Here is a 22361-nt window from a genome sequence, read left to right as displayed (position 1 = left end):
TTATGGAGAGTGAACATGTGTGTTCATTGATTATGGAGAAGTGTTTAGGAGGGAAGTACCATCAGTGTTACAAGTATGTATCATTGCCATTCCTGTGACAAAATCAAGACAAGTATTTGTCTTGGTCCATTGCATCTATGTGTACCATATCTGCTCTTCACAGTAAAGGCTCCAGCATTCCCTATGACATGGCAGTGATGATCTAATTTGAGATGCAACCATGTCTGCCTTAGGCAATATTTCCCCATATATAACTATGGCATGGTGAGAGTTGGCATTTAAAAACGGACGTTTTCCACCTGATTACAGCATCAGTTAGTCAGAATGTGCCCCATGTATGCACAAAACATGTTAGACTTTACAATGTTAAAGCATACTGAAACTTTTAATAAAATAATGGATTGCTTTCCGTTGACTGAGGTTCAGTTTGTGTGAGGCCATTCTTACAATAAATTTTCAAGCTGAAAGTCTGGGGCAGGAGCAGCTGGACCCCCTGTGTTATGTGGTGAGTTCACTTTGTGTTCTGAGAACCTGGTCCAAGTATTACATGGACATCTTGACCGTCTTGTCACGTATAGCAAATCAGGGGTCCATTCAGACCCACCTAAAATGAAGTGAAGAGGAGTTGCAGCTCCTTCTTATTTCCTACTGTTCTGATCATTCAGAACAATACAAAGGTGGTCATACAAATGTATCTGTCTGGTCCTAGGGCCCATGTATGGTCATCTTTGCCTTAAAGTGAGCAGGGCTAGAACAAATCAGAGCCCTAGAATGGTTAAAAGAGAAGATGAAAACATTAGATTTTCCCCAGGGCTTAAGAAGAAAGCTATTTCAAATGAAAGACTGTTCACAATATAAATATCAACTGGCAACCATAATGCTAATAGAAAGTAAATGTGTCAAAGCACCTTTATAAGAAGCTAAATTCAGGCATTCGGCTTGTATAATGTTATAAATGTACTGTATATGTTTAATATTACAAATCCCCTTCCTTCTGAGAAATACATTATAATTAATGTCTCACCAGAAACACAGGGTATTTTTATTGAGTGAGTGTAAAAAAAAAAAAGTAATCAATGGAAAAAATATTTTCAGTGCAATTTGTGGGAACTATTGATCATTTTATCTTATTAATATTTATTTAATATGTCATTATGAGTCATTAAATCATAATGTACAGTAATTTGTTTGCAACATCGTTTAACTAACATATTTTTTTTCTTACTTTACATCTTTTCATTATAAGGATACTGTACCAAATACAGTATTAACTTGAAAATTGTAAAAGACAAAAAAAAACGAACAAAAAGAAATGGCACAACATCACTCATTTGTAAATTATAGCTGTATTTTTTCATAGATGGATTTCTCACACCTTAATTGAACTTGGTGTCCGTGATCAATTCAATAACTAGCTTTCACTATAGTAAGATGAAGTTTAATATACAGTTAGTCAATAATATATTTAGCAGTTGGTATTAAGCTTTATTACTAGAGATTGGATTCATGGTATAACTTTAAAAAACTGATAAGGAATAAATCCCTACAGCAGAGTAAATAATATTGGTGGGTATTAAAAAAATGTTTTCCATTGTTATTACCATAACTATTTAGCTTGTCAGTGCTGGAGGTGTTATTTCTGCTCTCCAGAGGCATGGAAGTGTTCGACATTCCTTAAATACAAATGACGCTATGTGGATTGACAGCCTACAGGAGTCTTGGTTTGGCAGTAAAAATTTTTTCCCATTTAAAGCTTGCCTTTCAGCCAGGAATTCAAAAAGAAACACCTGCTTTGAGGCCACTGGGAGCAACATCCAACAGGTTGAAGAGCTACATGTTACTCTTGAGCCACTGGTTGGGGATCACTGGTCTGTTGCATATAAAAGTGATTTACTCTATAATTGTATATATTGTTATTGTCTAGGGTGTAACTGATGGACCCACCAGCAATAAATATTTCTTGGGCAACCCTCTACCACAGGTACCTGAAATACCTTCTCTGACCCGTATGTAAATACCTTTAGCCCTTGTGTCTGTGAAATGTATTTTAGGCAATTACGTTAATGTTTTAAGGGATAAAATTAAATTACTTTTTAATTAACATTCAGTTTGGCGTCCATGGGCTTGGGGCTCACGCACCTGGGCCATTTTGTTAAACTGGTGAAATTGTCCAGGATGAAGTGAGCATCTTGGGTTATATAAGTTGATACAAGGGATTGACTCATGGTATTTACACTCGAGTCAACCTTTAGTATAAGTGAGCCAGTTATAATGTACACATTTACAAAGTTTGGATAATTGCAATTATACTTGTGTAGGCATACATTAAAATTTTGAGCAAGAACTTTTTCTTGATCCTAGCTGATTTGGAGGTTTGAATATTTCACTTAGATTACAGTATACCCCTTGCCAATTCAGAGCTGTTTCGTTGTTTTTTTGGTGATGGTGCAACTTTAGTCCAAGCACATACAAGAAGAAGCAGGGTGTTGCAGGCTCTTACTGGACCATTCACTTGATCCCCTCTGCAGATGGATGGTTTGTCCCCCTATTGTTAAGCCAGTGTTTACTATGTACAATTGTGTATACAGTATATCACTCTAATTTAACTGTTACTGCTGAAATCTGTGTACATTTATTCCTCTGAAGGTTGCTTTAAATAAAGTACATTTAGGGATTAAATTTTAGCATAAACCATGGTGGAAAGCCTGGAATAATGATATAAACACATGCATATTTCAAGAATATACCATTGCTTTCAAATTTGTAACAGACCCCTATTTTAACTTCATAAAGACAAAAACCAAAAAGCGTAAACAAAATAATTCTGAACCAGTTCTCTTTTAGTCCTCACACAGAAACTCAAGACACTTTAATTTTGCTAATCACGCTCTCTGTTAGTGAATAATGTATAAGCACACTTCCCATGACTGCTATTAAGGTGTGAGTACTACAATCCTAATCACTGACGTCTATCCACAACCACCCAGACAAGTTGATTTGTCAGATGCCATTAACCTTGACAGCGTAAGGTGAGAACCATAGTTCTGAATGGTCATATTCTATTATTAGACTTCCTAAGTACTACATATGACTTTTGACTTGCAAATGTGAAACAGGAACATACAAATTAATATTAATTATTACATTAATTAAAAGGATTATTGTGTCCACATTTGTCATAAAAGCAACAAACAGTATGGTGTAAACATCAGCTAAAGAAATCTTGTAATGATGGTTAAATAGGAATTGTAACTTTTGGGAAATTTGTAAATATTAAATTCTTTCCTGGTCCATTTATTCTAAAATGCATGTCATTGCTCTTCTTTTTTTGTAACCATCCTTTTTAAAATGATTCATACAAGAAGAAATACTGCAGAAGGCCAAGGCTGTAGATCATATAGTGTATGAAGAAAATACTATTACTCTCTACCAGGATTTGGCAAAATCAACACTGCGAAAGAGGAGAGCCCTGAAACCAGTAACAGATGCCCTGAGAGAGAAAAAAATTTTGTACAGATGGGGGTTCCCGTTCTCATTAACAGTTCAAAAAGATGGGACCTGGGCGGTATTCAGAACCCCGAAGGATCTGGACACTTTTTTGAAAAAAATGAATTTACCTCAAATTGAATTGATGGATTGGCCAGAAGGAAACCAGCGAAAGTGGGAGCTAACATGGAACCAACAGAATGAATGGTCTAAGACGGCAGGGTCACTGAAGAAACCATCAAGAAAAGAAAAATAAAGGAGATACTTCAAGCAGAACTAATAATTAAAAAAAAAAAAAAAAAAAAAACATTTCGCTGAAGATTTGATTGCAGATTTCCCCCCTCTCCCCTCCCTGTCTTCCCCCTTCCCCCCCCCTCCCCCTCCCGTTCTTCCCCCACCAGGACACCCCTAAAAAATCAACAAGCAACAAGATGAAATGGGAAATGTGATACATAAATGTATGATGACTGAATGTAATAATGGTGGTGGGGGAATGGGGGGATGGGGGGGTGGGGGGGGTGGGGGGGAGACGGACGTGGGAGGGGAGAGGATTTATGTTAGACGAGACTAGAAAGATGGTGAGGAGGGAGAACGAAAGCAAAACAACAAATACCCTCCGGATGCTCAGGCAACCAAAACCCCCCAAAAACAGTGGTAAAACCACTAGAGCCGCAATGTGCAACAGCCAATCTTGGGGAAATATACCTAAGACATTGGCGCGGCTGAACAAAATTTCTTTTTTTTCCGTTTTTTTCTATTTTTTTAATTTTATTAGTAAGTCTTCCCCCGGAGCGGCGCTCCGTGTTATCCCAGACCCCAAAGGGCAACTTACACCATGGTACGCACCAGTACTACAACTAGGCAACCAAATGTGCACTGTAGAAAAAGTGGAAAGTGGGCCACGACAGGCACAGGAAGTAGAGTAACGAATTTACTATGGAATTTAAGGTCTTATCGCTAAATGTTAATGGGATTAACGAACCCATTAAAAGAGCAAAGGTCTTCTATGAGTGTAAGAAAAATGAGGCGAGAATAGTAATGCTGCAGGAGACCCATTTTAAACAAAATCACCTACCACAATTAAACCTAAAGAATTATCAGAACATATACATGAGCAATAACCCAGATAAAAAAGCGACAGGAGTGATGACCCTGATACACAAAGACCTACCATTTAAACTAAAAGAATATAAGACGGATAAGGAAGGCAGATATGTAATAGTGATCGGGAGTCTGGCGAATCAAAAATGCACAATTGCTAATGTGTATGCCCCAAATAGTAAACAGACCCACTTCCTAAAAGTGTTCTTGCAAGATCTGGAAAAATATAGGGAGGGGCTAATAATAATGGGTGGAGATTTTAATATAACAATGAACCCCTTGATAGATTCCTCCTCGGGTAAAACCAACATTTCATACAAAAATTTAAAAACAATAAAAAGAGCATTAGCAGAGGCCCAGTTAGTTGATATATGGAGGATCACTAATCCGCAAAAAAGAGACTACACACATTTTTCAAAAAAATATCAAGTTTATTCTCGTATTGATTATATTATGGTTTCACAACAATGGACCCACCTATTTACACAACCAAAAATAGCAACATCCATAATATCAGACCACTCGCCAATACTAGTTAGCTATACGATACCAGAAAGTGGCAAAACAGAATACAATTGGAGATTAAACGAATATTTATTACATAACGAAAAAAATAGAGAAACAATACGTAAACTGATAAAACAGATAATAAAGAACAATAATACTCCAGAGGTCTCACCGGCTACCCTATGGGAAACGTTAAAATGTGTGTTAAGGGGTCATCTGATAGCCCTAGGGTCGAATCTAAAGAAAAAAGAGAAGAAGAGATTCAAAATTTAATAAAAGATATAACAGATTTAGAACAAGCACATAAAGAAACAATAGCACGTAAAACGTTTAACATACTGGAAGCTAAAAGAATTCAACTGAAGGTATTAGTGAACCTTAAAATGAAAAAAGCTTATTTGAGAACAAAACAGAATTTTTACGAGTTTGGAGATAAATGTAACAAACATTTTGCCAATTTTCTTAAAACCTCACAATCCCATAATAATATTCTAGCCATAAGAAACACAAAAAATAAGACATATTATGACACGAAGGGGATAGCAGAGACATTTAGAGAGTACTACCAATCTCTCTATAATATAAAAAAAAAAAAGAATGATATGATAAAGAATTCAGAGGAGATGGAAAACTTTATTAAAGAAGCTAAACTGAAACCTCTGACATCAGAAGAAGCAATAGAGTTGGAGGCACCCTTTCTTGATAAAGAAATAGAGGAGGCAATTGAAAACTTGCAGATAGGAAAAAGCCCTGGACCAGATGGTTATATAGCATCATTTTATAAAATATTTAAGACAGAGTTAATACCTTTATTAGATAAATATTTTAATTACATCTCAAAAAGCAATGGCTTCCACAAACAAGCCCAAGAAGCATTAATAACCATAATACCCAAACAAGATAAAGACCCCCAATTATGCTCTAGCTATAGGCCTATCTCACTGATAAATTTAGATATGAAGCTCTATGCCCAGATACTAGGAAAAAGAATGAAACAATACTTACCGCAATTGATACACAATGACCAAGCAGGATTCATTCCTAAAAGAGAAGCAAAGGACAATATAGCAAAAGCAATATCTTTGATACAACATGCAAAAAAATCTCAGACTCCAATGTGTCTATTTTCAATAGATGCTGAAAAAGCGTTCGACAGAATATCATGGACATTCATGGAAAGCACATTGGAAAAATTTGGGTTTGGGGAAAGGTTGAGACACAAGATAATGGCCCTATATGATAAACCATCTGCTAAATTAAAAATTAACGGAACCCTCTCCCAGACGGTTATGATACATAATGGCACTCGCCAAGGATGCCCACTTTCACCAACATTGTTCCTACTAGTGATGGAAATTTTATTGGCGCATATAAGAAACAATAGAGACATTGCAGGGCTACAGGTAAAGAGCAAGGAATATAAAAGTGCAGCATTTGCAGATGATCTTTTACTATTCATAACAAACCCTAGGGTAACTTTACCAAACATAATTAATCTGTTGAACCGATTCGGGGAAGTATCAAACTTTAAAATCAACTTTTCCAAGTCAGAGATCTTGAATATAAACTTGGAGAAAGAGACAGCGAATCAGATCAAAGAAAATTTCTCATTTAAATGGTCAAACTCCTATATAAAATATTTAGGGATAAAATTGAGCGGGGATCTTGACAGAATGTACCAAGACAATTATGCCCCACTGCTAGCAAATCTCCAAGAAACAATCAATAAGTGGAAAAATATCAAGATCTCATGGCTTGGAAGAATCCAAGCCATTAAAATGATGGTAATGCCCAAAGCATTATTCGTGTTACAAACGTTACCAATAGTGTTACCCCAATCTTTTTTCAAATCAACTAGAAATCTTTTCACAAAATTTATATGGGGAGGGAAAAACCCAAGACTAAGTTTTAAGACCCTAACAAAAATTAAAGAAGAGGGAGGACAAGGAGTCCCCGACCCCTATCTATATTATATAGCCATCCATCTAGCTAGAATACTGAACTGGACTACTAAAAAAGAGAAAAAAGATTGGTGTAAATTAGAACAGGACTGGAGTAGTACACCTATAGAAAACCTATTATGGGATGATAAATGGAGGGCAAATAAGCGAATAATACAACACCCTTTAATCAACGCTTCTTTGAAAATTTGGCACAGCACTAAATTGAAGTTCCATATGACTAAATCCCCATATATACTACAACCATTATGCAATAACCCAAATTTCCCCCCGGGAATGGAAAAGGGGGCACTCACGAGGTGGGAGAAAAAAGATGAAAGACCTACTAGAATGCAGGACATGATGAGAGAGGGAAAGTTGATCCCACTAGAGGAGATACAAAGAATATGGGGAAGACATCCTAGGGATATATGGGGATTCTATCAACTCAACCATTATATGAATCTGAATAAGAATAAGGATTGGGACAGAGCATCAACATGGTGGGAACAATTAATAGAAGAGGATCAAGATATAATCAAACCAGTATCAAAACGATATAATAGATTATTAAACAGTGAAGGAAACACAACGTGGCCGTTTTGCCGACAATGGGAGGAAGAACTGGGAAAAACTATCCCACATGAGGTTTGGAAAAAGATCTTTAAAAACGGCTTCAAAATAACAAAGGTTATGAAAAATAGAGAAGCGATATATAAAATGGTAACTAGATGGCATTACACACCCATTAAACTTAATAAAATGAATTCAGAGACATCAAAGATATGCTGGAGATGTAATCAACAGGAGGGCTCACATGTACATATATGGGTAACTTGCCCCATACTTAATGCTTTCTGGGACTATGTGCTAACATGTATTTATAAAATAACTGAGGTGAAAATTAAGAAGGAGGATTACGCATTAATTCTATTATATATAAACCTCGAAACCTATAAGCTACTAGAGGACCCACTCACCTTCCAGCTGATACAAGCGGCCAAATCTATAATTACTAAGACCTGGAAAGCGAAAGAGGCGCCTGCACTTATGAATTGGGTGAAAGCTGTTGAGGAGATAAGAGAAATGGAGGAAATTACAGCGATAAAATATAATGATAGTGCTACTTATTGGAAGATTTGGCAGCCTTGGATCAAATATAGACAATTGATGGGAGTAGAAGGTGGTAGATAAATCTTAGAGTAGATGATGGTAGATTCCCACCTACTAATTAAAAAAAAAAAAAAGATATGGAAAATGTGTAATAGTTTGCCAAGATTGGAATGTGAGGTGTAAAATTGCCCCCCCCCCTAATACCCCTTTTTTTTCTTTTTCTCCTTTCTTTTTTCTTTTTTTTATATTTTATGTTTGTACTGTTTGGAAAATGTTAAATAAAGAATTATAAAAAAAAAAAAAATGATTCATACATGTATCTGTAAGCTTTAGCAGGTCTTCTGATGATCTGGAAACAGCTTATGTCCATATATAACAAAGATAATAACAGACTTCAGCACAGGCTTTAAAAATTTTGCTTGAAACTACGCATAATGCATCTGTAACACTATCTGTATTCTATGACTCCTGGTGGGGGGTTTTCACTGTTGCCATTGACTGTTAGCATGAAACAGACCTGAGTCACTGGCATAAGGTGCTATAAGGTGTCTGTTCTTGTCAGTGCAGTGCCTCTACTTAGTGAGATCCAGGAATATACCTAAAGGTTGCCCCACTAGGAAGAAAAACAACATAGACACAGTTTTTGATAGACTTTATTTAAATTAAAGGAGAAACAAATACTGGAAACACTTCTAGCAAAGGGGCCTTAAAATAAGTATCTACAGTCCAAGAAATATACCATTTTAGCACACTGTCACTCAAAGTATTCATACTCATTCCACTGTTACCTTCTGCTGCTCCAATCTTAATTTTTGTGGTCTCCGGCACTTACATTACAGTAGGGGTTCCCCTGCAAGTGATTGTTCTATGTATCTGCTAAAAAGGATCTTTATTGTTGTGAGCCTTCAGCTCTGTGGGCCCACATACAGCTCTCTTGCCCTGGGAGCCTTCTCTCTTTCCTTCTCTTTATTGATGGGGAATTTTTCGCCAGGAGCGAATTCGTGGCAAGTTTGCCAGTTTCGCCACCAGTGGATAAATTCGGAAATTTGCTGCAAAAATTCACCGTCCTCGGAACAGACGCCTATTGGCGTCAACTTTGATGCCGGCAGCCATTTTGACGCCGACGAATAGTCGCCGGCTTCATAATTGTCGTTTCACAAATTTCTCACCTGTTTCGCGAATTTCCCAGGAAACGGGACAAATTGACCCATCACTACTCCTCTTGGCTTGATCAGCCAGGTTTTTCAGGTCCAGCTTCCTTCTTGTTGCTCTAAGGTTGCTTTGCAACGTCCTGCTTGTAATTGATGTTTGCTGGTTGAAAATTCGTATGGGCTCCCATAAGACCTACAGGAGACATTTTCACGAGGGTGATAAGTGCAGGGACCCAGAATTATCTCTCTACACATATTTTCAGTAGCATAATTTGTTAGTTTACTATTATTAAAAACTTTACAAAACCATGAAAACATTTTCTGGAGTCATTTGGTATTCCTTGCTCCAAATGCAAAGGTGTCAACTGGGATTTTTCTACGTTTTTTTCTTGCACCAAATAGATTAGAGTCAGTGGTTGTCAATGAATTTTTCATGTGTAAAAAACACATTTCCCCTGGAGAAACAAAAGAGATGGCATTTTAGCGTAAATTCACAAACATTTTCACCAGTCACAGAAACTGGAATTTCACTGTGAAACTGTATTAGAAAAAAATGCTCATCCTTAGTTATTATTGCACACTGAGGTGGATTCCTTGTACTACTGTGGAGTCATCTAGAAACCCTGTAAAAATTGTATATTCATTTTGGATCTCTCAGCAAAGAGAGATCCAAAAGAACAAAGATATTAACTGTTATTTTTTTTTTCTGGTGGTCTTATTAAAAACATTCATTACATCTCTGTTTTTCTTTTCACAGACATGTAGTGCAAAACTAAAATACATGTTAAAATATATAGAAACAGTTTTTAAAAAGGCATTTACTACAAAATATGTCTTCTCTGACCTATAAATACTAATGTTTTAATGTAAAATGCACATGTACATTTTCAGTTACATTCAGTTTTATTTTAATTTTCTTTTATAAACCATTTTGGCTAATCCTGCCTGTGCTGCTCTGATTACTCCAATCAGTGACTGTTTTAAAGTGAACCCCTGCAGGCCAATAATTTTGAAAAGCTATAATGATCGCTGTGCATTGCTACAAGTAAAATGTGAAGATTAAATATGAAATGATTTTTTAAAGACCTGGACGGCCTTGTCATCTGTGTCTTAATGTCAAGGCCTTAAATAGGATTTTGGTCTCCTACAGATGAAAAAGTCTGTGGCATGTGTAACTGTACATTACACTTATTTTCTCGATAGATAGATAGATAGATAGATAGATGATTGATAGATAGATAGATAGATAGATAGATAGATAGATAGATAGATAGATAGATGATATAGGAATATGGTTGAAGCAATCATTATTGACTTTTAGAGCAAACAGCCAAACAGTTATCTTACCTATGCTGTACTTTGTGTGAGTAGGATGGATGTTCACCATACAGTATATAACTACAGACAATAAAGCAGGAAATTATACTATAAGACATTATTATAAAGCCTTGGGTGAGGTTGAAAGAGAATAAATGCTCCTAGACTGCACACTAAAAAGGCAGTTGGACTGATTAATTTAGCATTTACATGCTCTTTCTCAAAGGTCAGCTATCAAAGGTTTTTGAATCAGATGTGTTAATTATCCTGGTGTGTCAACTGAAGTTAATGCCCTATCAAGAAATACTTTTTGTAGACTTCACTTTTTCCACCCTTATCAATTAAAAGTCAAATTTGCAACCATATGCATGCACTTACCTGTCATATTTATGTGTATAGTGTTCCCACTGAACGGCTCATTTATTTTAAAGGACCTGAATATATGCAGAATGTAAGTACAGCTATAAGACCTGTTATATAGCTCGGGAACTTGGGGTTTTCTGGACAAGGCATATTTCTCTTATATGATTTCCATGCCTTAAATATACTAAAAAATAATGCAAACATTAATTAAATAGGATTGTTTCCAATAAGGATGTATTACCTGTATATCTTAGTTTGGATGAAGTACAAGGTACTTTAGGGAAAAAAGGAAAATTTAAAAAAATAAATATTTTACCAAAAGGGAGTCTATAGGAGATGTCCTTTCCGTAATTTGGAATTTTCTGGATAATGGGTTTCCAGATAATGGATCCCATACATGTATATTTATTGAAAGTTAGCCACAGTTAATAGAAGTCTACCAGGAGAATAGGTTATGATTTAGTACCAATTATCTTTGACTGCAGGTACTGCATTTTAGTGTTTCTTTAGCCTTTCTCTAGGAGCTCTGATAGTCCTCTTTAGCTTTCTTTTTGAGACTCGAAGTAGAATTTCAAGACATTTAGAAATGTCATGAATGTCATAGACATTTAGAAATATAAATTGTATTTCCCCAGAAGAATACTAAACCAACAGATTTAAACCATATTTAGTGGCCTATTAAAGAATCTTAAAGTAAATACCATCAGTAAATGTAGGAGACATACATTATTGTTTGGGGTTATAGTTTAACTTTAAAACGCTTTTGACTTCATTTATTAACAGTGAGGCTAAATGTTACCTGCTCAGTTACAGATAGCAACCAATAAATTGTGAGTTTGAATCACTTTACTGCAGGTTCATTAGGTTAGCCCCTCTCCTCCAATCATTGTAATATATCTATACAAGTCTTATTATATTTAGGAGTAGTGGAGAGAAAATAATATCAGATTTATACCATATTAAGTGGCCTATTAAAGAATCTTACGATAAATACCATCAGTAAATACTGCCCTTTTAAACTGTAGCAGGAAGAATTGTGGGAGGAAAGACAAAACTTTGTCTGTTAATTGCCTGCCCTAATATGTATGTGTGCCCTTGGTTTATTTGTGTGAACCATGAATAGTACAATCCCAGGGGGCAGCCCTTTGCACTTAAAGTGGTAATTGTCTATTTAGGACTACCCAACGACACATACTACTAGAAAAGTATATACTGTATTTATAAAAATGGTTTACTTTGATGAAGAAGGGTTTTACATATGAGCTGTTGTATGCACTATATTCTTATAGTGACCTATATTGTTTGGGGGTATAGTTTTACTTTAAAACGCTTTTGACTTCATTTAATAACAGTGGGGCTAAATGGAACCAGCTCAGTTACCGATAGCAACCAATGACTTTTGAGTTTGAATTACTACTGCAGGTCATAAGGATAGCCCCTCTACTCCAATTATTGTAATATTCCAAAACATCCTATACAAGGCTTTGCAGTTGCCTTGATGAGTCTTATTATATTTTGGAGTAGTGGATAGAAAATGATATGAAGGTGTATTTATTTTCTGTTTTCTTTTTGAAAGGCTCAATAAAGAGTAAACAGACCTATGAATGCTAATTAGCACAGCCTAATGAAAACATAATTATATTAGTTTAATTCAGCAGCAGATGATTCATGTTTTTTTTTTTTTTAAAGCCTTACTTCAGCAATTAACTCTATGACCTCTGTGGATCAAGATAAGTGTCTGCCAAGCCAGATAGATTTTCAAACCTAGAGAATTTGTTTTTGGATTAATAGATAGGCCACCATTGGAGTGCAGGCTCACTCACAGTATGTATATTAAAAAAAAAAGGTTCCATTAAACCCTACTTAGTGAGAATTCATACTGAATGAATATAGCTCAAAGAGATAGAACACCAGTATTAACCAAGGCCACTCTTCTATACTGCAAATACTAAAAAATACACTCAAGAGAAGAATGTTAGATATAACTTCAATTTTTTTCAGAGTGGAAAATACTAAAATAAGTTCTGCCATGTGTATATAGGCCCATTGGTGTGTTCTTGAGTCTGAGTGCATTAATGGTCACAAACTCTCATATACTTTTACTTAGACAGACCAGTATCATCCATAGAGTTCTATCTCATGAATATTGTATTAAAAAATTCATCATTTTCAAATATCTTTCTTACAAATGGGTTCATTATTAGTGAAGAGTACACCATAGAGTAAATGGGGTGAATAAATGGTGTTAGATACTGCAATTAGCTGGTGTAAAAGAAAATACACCTCTTTATAAATTAGCAGTTTTTATACTGTTTTATACCCTATTTTACACAGCTTGATCGAAAGGCCCCCTAAAGGATTTTTCTTGAACACAGCTTAATCACATTTGACTAGTGATGGGCGAATATATTCGCCCGACGCAAATTTGTGGCGAATTTGCCCGTTTCGCTGCTGCCGTGAAAATTTGCTGGCGTTAAAAAAATGTTGACACCAGCGATGATTGAGACGCCACGTCAAAGTTTTTTCAATGCCGACGACTGTTCCGACGCCGGCGCCAATTTTGACAATAAACGGACGCCCATTGACTTTAATTTTCGCTGGCGTCAAAATTTCCGTTTTGCGAATTACGCTGGAAATTTGCGAAATGGGTCAAAGTCGCCCATCACTACATTTGACCTATCATTTTCAATGAGCCTCTCAAAGGTCAAATTAATTTTGAAAACACAACTTGAAAACTAGCTTGAATTTTGTTAATTTGGCTCTCATGGACTTCTACATGAACTTGACAGCTTTTAGATGCAGAATATTTAGAGTTTTGTGCTAAATAAATCTAAAAAAAAATTAAGTTTTGGAAACAAATTAGAATTTGCAATTGTTTCCACAAAAAAGGCAAATTGTGGTAAAAAGTCAAATCTGAATGTTTTTTAATCTGTGCTATAATGTTCCAAATTATGCAGAAACCCCAGATACCCAACATTCTGGAAAATAAATGATATACTGTTCATGTACTAATTGGCTTGCTTGGTATAGGTAGTACTATTATCAAAATATATAAAGTCTTAGGACATTCAACTTCTTGGAAATATTAACTCTTTTCCATTTCCATTTCTTAATTGTTATAATAGTCTGTAGACAATTTACAGTAAGTAGTGTGTAAATGAAGCATATTAAAATGATGTCAAATAACCTTCTTCACACCTTAATCTTTTGAACTCATGAAAAATGTCTATGCTTTATTTATTGTACCCCATTTTAGTAGCCTGTCTGTCTCTCTCTCTGACTCGTTTTTTGTTTTGTTACTGTCTATTGAAGAGCTAGAACTAAAATGGCAGGATTTTGATCAATCTTTTCAAACATCACAGGAAGTAAATGGAATCCATTGTTGCTACAGCCCCATGTTTAACACTGATACATGGTTTAACGATGCATTGGCTTCTGTGCTTCTTAACAGGCATCAGTCAGCAAGATTTAATTGACTCACTGGTTGCTGCAAGCGACTGTTCCAGTACTTTGATTTCTTTATGTCCTTAATCCCCTATTTTTAAATAAGCAGGAGTATGATTTAGTGTCCTTACACTTAGCAGTGTTTGGCATTCAGCGCAAAGATCAAAGTCTGTGAAAATCAGGAGAGGAAACTCAACATGTTTTCAGAAAAAGAAAAACAGTGTATGTAAGAAGCCATCTCTGCCTGCTGAGTCCAAAAGCCAACACTTTCAGAGGTGAAAATTACAGGGAGCTATTTTGAAGGTTGCCTCTGATGGGTGCTTTAATTTCTCTACTTGTTCACACTGTACCATACCTTCAGGGATTAAGCTAGATGTGATAGTGCTCTAAAAAATATGTTGCCTACCCGATTCCCACATTTGATGCACCCTGGTGTGAAAACTTTAAACAAGGCTATGAATGCAATATGCCTTCACAGAAGCTAAGGCTTTGTGCTATACTGCAGGGGGTGAAGTGGATTACTCTAACTTTGAACAAGGTGCTACTCTCTACTTCCATAGGGGAAAAAAAAAGAAAGATACAGTATGCGTTGGCCTGGAAAATCAAGCACAGAGAACAGAAAATGAAAAACACAGGGTATCAAAAGGTGGCTATTAAGAGATGGCATTTCTGTAACATATAATGGAAAAATGTCATCTATTTACAGGTAATAGTCTTTATTATAGTCTGGAATTCGGCTTAATGTTAAATGAATTTTTTGCTTGCTTGCAAGAAAAGTACAATATTTTCTACAAAAATGGTTTGATAAGGGGAGTCAGGAATAATCAACACCTTCCTTTGCCTTTGGGGCGAGAAATATTCCACCATTGGAGTACATGGTGGAATATTTACATTACTACTGTAACTTTACAATATGGCTCTTATAGTAACACGCAAAGATTTATATACCAATTGCCATAATATATTGTGAAATGGACTTTTATACAAGAGATTTTAGAAGCATGTTAATGTGACAATTTAATACAAATCCTTCAAAGAAATTGAGTATGAGTGCCTTAGAATGAGAGATCAGGAACATGTGCCTCTAAGGAAGCTGACATCAGCGAAATTTTTTGCCACTCCATTATTAAAAGAGATGTTTTGCTCCATCCTATACAAGGCACCCCAATAAAAATAAGACACTTTGCCACATGTGACACAAACAATGTGATCTATCTGCTGAAGTGCCAGTGTGGCATGGGATATGTAGGGCAAACATACAGTATGTAACTATAAGCAAGGGACAGCTACAGACACTACAGTCTCTAGACATTTTAATGCAGTTAACCATAACCAATCAAAACTTAAGTGGACAATATTAGAAGTGGTACTACCCATTAAGAGGAGGTAATATGAAACAGCATTGGTTGCAAAGAGAAGTTGTTTTGATTAAGAAACTCAATACACTGCAACCAAAAGGTTTGAATGACAGCTGGAGCTTGAAATGTTTTCTATGATTTATGTTGCTCTATAGCAGTGATCCCCAACCAGTAGCTCGTGAGCTCATGTTGCTCTTCAACCCCTTGGATGCTTATTTTTTAATTCCTTAAAGGCAAGTTTTAGTTGCATAAAAACAATGTGTACTGCCAAACAGAGCCTCCTGTTGGCTGCAAGTCCACATAGGGGCTACCAAATATACAATCACGGCCCTTATTTGGCACCTCCAGGAACTTTTTGCATGCTTGTGTTGCTCTCCAACATTATTTTATACTTGAGTGTGGCTTGTTGGTAAAAAAGTTGGGGACGTCTGCTCTATATGGTATCAATGATTCATCCTTTCCTTTACAAGTTTAGTTAATTGTGCCCAAATATTGTCTTGAATTGTTCTGTGTTTTCAGCTAATGGTAAGATATAGGGGCAGTGTAATAAAATTACCTGGGCATGGTGTGGGGGGACGGCAGGGACACCTGCCGCCCCCTCGACGGGGACGCCCGTCACGCCGCGCTGCTCCGGTGCGGGCTTCCTAGCGCGCGCGCATGCGCACTCCGATTTAAAGGCGCAGGCGTGCTGACGTAATGACGTCAGCGCGAGAGGCGCCAAATTCAAATAGTATTTAAAGGGCATTCCCACAGGTTACCATTGCCCGTGATAGGATTTGTTCCTGGTTCTTTAGCTGTTGCTATTCTGTGTGAATCTGTTCCTGATTATCTGTTTTGACCCTTGCCTGCCTGTTTGACTATTCTGATCTCTGGAACCTGACCCTTGCCTGAAATCGATCTCTGCTAAATCCTCCTGTTTGACGTTCCGGTTTGACCTCTGCCTGTTATTGACTCCGATTCTGCCTCAACCCATCTGATTGATCCCCTGGTTTTGACCCTTTGCCTTCCTGACGATTCTGTTATCCGCCTGCCTCGATCCAGCCTGTCTGACCATCCGCTTGCCTTGTCCTTTTGTACCGTGACCTTCGGCCTAAAGACTCTGCTAACAGCCGTGCCCCTTTGCCAGCCAGAACATCTTGCCTTGCACCCCTCGTTAAGTCCAGGTGGCACCCAAGTAAGCTGAGGGCTCCTCCCGAAGCCCAACGGTGGTCACACTACTGGTGAAGCCAAGCCGAGCCGAGACCAGGGTGCTTGGCATTTGTTCTGGTATCGGGTGCCGGCCGTGACAGGCAGATTTATTAAGGTTTGAATATTCACCACCTAAAACCTGCCAAATTAATTTACAAGTCAATGGCAGAGGACTGTTGACCCATTTGAAGATGTTTTTTTGGTGAAAAACTCAAATTGATTTTCATTCGAATTAGATTTGAGTTTTCGGGTCAGAAACATTCGTTCGAATTTCAGACAGAATTTTTTCTTAAATAAGATAATATTTCGAGTTTTGAGTACATTTGAATTTATAAGAGTAAAAATAAGTTCCCATAAATTAAACCTTTGATAAATCTGCACTATATTGTACATTCTTCCTTCCTATGTTTCTTTATTTGCTTGTGGTATCAGGTATTAGAGATAGGCCCAGGAATGGGCAGTTCATTAAGGTTATTGCTGTTTCTCTGGACACTAATGAGATACATTTAACTGAATATGTATGGACTCACTATATCATCATGGACCGTTGTTATGAGACGCACCCTGTTGAATATGTATGGACGATAGACTGAATTAAATTGACACACCTCTGAGGTGGTCACATCACTTTGTGGTTCACCTATAAATATTTGTACTGTGTTACACTTGATAAAGGGCTTGTAGCCGGAAACATGTTGTGGGAATAAAGCACCTATTTGGAGCAAGTTCTGCTCTATGGCTCTCTCTCTGTAACATGTGTTCATATGCCTGTGAAACCACACTTATAGCAAGGTTGTTCACTGGGTATAAGAGTCTAAATTGGTTCACACTTGATCACCTTCACACATTAAATGAAAGAATTACAGGGTGGTAGATATTCCTAGGATTTCAACCCTTTGTTTAAAGGGATCCTGTCATCGGACATGTTTTTTTTCAAAACGCATCAGTTAATAGTGCTACTCCAGCAGAATTCTGCACTGAAATCCATTTCTCAAAAGAGCAAACAGATTTTTTTATATTCAATTTTGAAATCTGGCATGGGGCTAGACATTTTGTCAATTTCCCAGCTGCCCCTGGTCATGTGACTTGTGCCTGCACTTTAGGAGAGAAATGCTTTCTGGCAGGCTGCTGTTTTTCCTTCTCAATGTAACTGAATGTGTCTCAGTGAGACATGGGTTTTTGCTATTGAGTGCTGTTCTTAGATCTACCAGGCAGCTGTTATCTTGTGTTAGGGAGCTGTTATCTGGTTACCTTACCATTGTTCTTTTGTTTGGCTGCTGGGGGGGGAAGGGAGGGGTGATATAACTTCAACTTGCAGTACAGCAGTAAAGAGTGATTGAAGTTTATCAGAGCACAAGTCACATGACTTGGGGCAGCTGGGGAATTGACAATATGTCTAGCCCCACGTCAGATTTCAAAATTGAATATAAAAAAATCTGTTTGCTCTTTTGAAAAATGGATTTCAGTGCAGAATTCTGTTGGAGCAGCACTATTAACTGATTTATTTTGAAATTGACAGTATCCCTTTAAAGACAATTCCTTAGTCGTCACCTACAGAGCAACTTACAAAAATGACTGTAGCAACACAGATGATTTAGCACTAGGTATCAAAGTTGATTCATATATCTAATTTATACTGGTCTGTTTCAATTGTATAGCTTTATTAGATTTTAATCTGTGTTACCTGCTAATCTGGAAATTATGTGTCCAAAAATGTTTGCTAGATTTAGACACTCACAGTATCTTGGGTTAACACTATCTAGCAGCAGAGTTGAATCAGTTAAAGTTATAAATCCATGTAGTGATCAACCTGTGCTGGTATGTGAATACCCAAAGATATATACAATTAGTCCAAGAAATTCCTATGGTTTTGTCATCATCGCTTATATTTCTGTCAATATGCTAACGCTCTAAAATTCTTCATTAGAGAAAAAAGAAATTAGAAGAGCCCCTAAAAAATGACTGTAGAAGTCGCTTGAAAATGGTAAAACATTTTCAACTTCAAATATATACAATTTTTAATTATATTATCATCACTGCCTCTAACTCAGTTGTGACTGAAATACTACAAATACAAAACAAAACAGAAACACACACTCCACATATTTATGTCATGCCCTATCATCTCAATAAAAAAAAACCGGAGTCAGTTTTAACTTTGTCGTTGAATTCCTCATTGTAAGGCTAGATTAGCTCCTGTATAATACAAAAACCTTTTGCATACTGAGAATAAAGCAGCAGCATCTTACCAATTTATTGACATCTTCCAGCCCTCTCACTTTCTCTTTATTAACAATACTTATAAAGAAAACTGCATCCATACAAAAAAGTAACTTTGATGGGAGGCGAGAAAGAGACAGATAATTGCAATTCACTTTTTCTTTTTGTCAGTTCTAAATAGTGAGAAATATTACAGTAAAGAAAGGCTGCAGTGACATCTGAAAGGGAGATTATACTGTTTATTTAGTAGGGCACAGATAATGATCCCTTTTACATAAGCCTCTGAGGAAGTGTTCTGGGAGGAACACAAAATGATTAAGGCTATATACTTGTCCCATTCTACAATGCCTTCATTTTTAATCTAACATTCTTACCTGAATATCCTATTTCTTTTCTGAAAAGCTGCTGAAGTGGTGTTCATTCCATCTCTTATAATGCATTTTAACTAAAGATTGCATAACCTTTTTTTGTTTTTGCTTAGAATAGAGCATTTTATATATATATATATATATATATATATATATATATATATATATATATATATATATATATATATATATATATATATATATATATATATATATACTGTATGTATGTATATATATATATATATATATATATATATATATATATATATATATATAGACAAATACAAGATTCCTCTGCACTCAAAGTAAAACTCCCAAACTTGGCTGCCCTTTTATTAGACACCAGTGGGATCACCTGACTATAGTTGGAGAGGGTGGGAGCTACAACATGGATCTGGTCACTGCTCTTTTAGAACTATAACAAACAAGGGAAAGTTGTGCATATAGACAAATACAAGATTCCTCTGCACTCAACCCATTATCAATATATTTAAGACAGAGACATTTTGTGCATACTGCTACTGAAAAATGCCTTACCCTTTAAACAACACAGGGATTGTTTGTCCATATATTGCAATATATTTAAGCTGGATCACCTGACTATATATATCCCTTGTTTGTTATAGTTCTACAAGAGCAGTGACCAGCTCCATGTTGTAGCTCCCACCCTCTCCAACTATAGTCTGGTGATCCCACTGGTGTCTAATAAAAGGGCAGCCAAGTTTGGGAGTTTTACTTTGAAAGCAGCTAGTAAGTTGCAGGTAAAACGTATTTGTCCCTTTTATAAAATGTATAATTAAACCATAGAATTCTTAATGAATCAGATGAAAATTGAGCATAGGACTGGCCAGATATGGGATGACTTTGACGTAGTTGGCCAGCTTAAATATATTGCAATATATGGACAAACAATCCCTGTGTTGTTTAAAGGGTAAGGCATTTTTCAGTAGCAGTATGCACAAATGTCTCTGTCTTAAATATATTGATAATGGGTTGAGTGCAGAGGAATCTTGTATTTGTCTATATGTATTTTGTGGTCACACCCTCATTGCACCCCCGCCTAATGATTTTAAAAACTAGTGGTGAGCACAACTTTCCCTTGTTTGTTTATATATATATATATATATATATATATATATATATATATATATATATATATATATATATATATATATATATACAGTAAATCACCACTCACAGATCCATGCATTTAAAGTGGACCCTAATCACTAAGCATAACAGGGGTTAGCAAAATATTCTAGAAATAAACTCTTTCAGGCTGCTTTATCACATTTTGAGGTTAATGGGGAGTCTGAAAATTTCAAACATTTTACTAAACTGGAAAGTGTCACGAATAGGCACCCAGAATCTAGAACCAATGCTAAGCTCTCTGGTCTCAGCTCTTGCTTCCGCCTTTAACAGCCGCCTTTCACCTTGGGAGGAGCCCTCGGCTAATCGGATGCCGCCAGGTCTTATTAAGAGAGGAGCCAAGTGAAAGTTCTGGACGAGCAGAGGGGCACGATCGCTAAGCAAAGTCTTTGGGCAGAAGGTCACAGGACAAGTATTTAGATGAAAACATAGTTAGGCAGGCCGGGTCAGTGCAGGCAGAATTCAAGCAGAGTCAGACAGGCAAATGTGAAAACCAGGAGATCAATCAGAAGAGTCAAACAGGCACGGGTGTGATTACAGAAGTCAGAATAGTCAATCAGGCAGGGGTCAAACAGGAATCAGATAAAAAATATACAGAAATAGCACGCAGGAACTCACTAGGACCAATAACGGGCAATGATCTCAGTCCTGAAGTCCCTTTAAATAGTGTTTGAATTTCGCTCCATTGCGCACTGATGTCATCACGCCAGTGTCAATGAGCCTGTAAGGAAAGGAGATGCGCGCCCTAAGGAACCAGCACTAGAGCAGAAGAGGAGCAGCGTGGCGGGCGTCCCTGCTAGACCACCAGGGAGAGTGACTGTTACAGAAAGATAAACAAAATTCCCATTGACTTCTACAAAACTTGGCAGGTTTTACTTGCAAGGTTTTTTTTTTTGGACTATTCACATATTTTTCACTTGCGGTTTTATTTATGGTCATGGTTAGTGATGAGCGAATATTTTCGCCATTCGTGGATTCGCAACAAATTATGCAGAGAAAAAAATATTCTCAGCGAATAAAATGCAAGAAAATGACTTTAATGCATTTGGCATGAGAAAAAAAGTCACCCATAGACTCTAATGTATTTTGCTAGATAAAAAGTCGCTGCGACAAAAAATGACGCCCAATTCTCAAATTTCCCAGTGAAGCGAAACAGGCAGATTTGCTCATCACTATTCAGGTTTTTTTGCTGTGAAAAATCTGATTCAAGAGAAAAGACTAAATTGACTTTTGATACTGTACCTGCCCCTTAGAGTACAAAAGCATATCATTCAAATCATATGTATGGAATCACATTCCTGCATGCCTTAACTGTCTCATCAAGTGGGAGACAATATTGATAATTTTTATTACAGAAAGTGTAAAAAGTACAAAAAAAGACTGCACACTGCTTTTAGCTGTTTCCAGCTTCAGGCTTCTGCATGCCAGAATGGAGCACAGCGACTTATGGATAGACCTATAAATACAACACTGACTGCATTAGGCAGTACATACAGTAGGTACAAAGGCATCCCCTCTCCTGCCTCCTACCTGTCCCATAACTTGCACATTTGGGCCATTTCACTTTGCCGAATAATTCGCAAGACGGCAACAAAGCTCTTGAAACGCCAAAAATTTGCGAAACACATTGAAGTCAATGGGCATCAAAATAATTTT

The sequence above is a fragment of the Xenopus laevis genome, chromosome 3L, assembly GCF_017654675.1.
Source record: "Xenopus laevis strain J_2021 chromosome 3L, Xenopus_laevis_v10.1, whole genome shotgun sequence".
NCBI lineage: Eukaryota > Metazoa > Chordata > Amphibia > Anura > Pipidae > Xenopus > Xenopus laevis.
The sequence above is the reverse complement of the archived record's forward strand: the minus strand, read 5'-3'. Positions refer to the sequence as shown.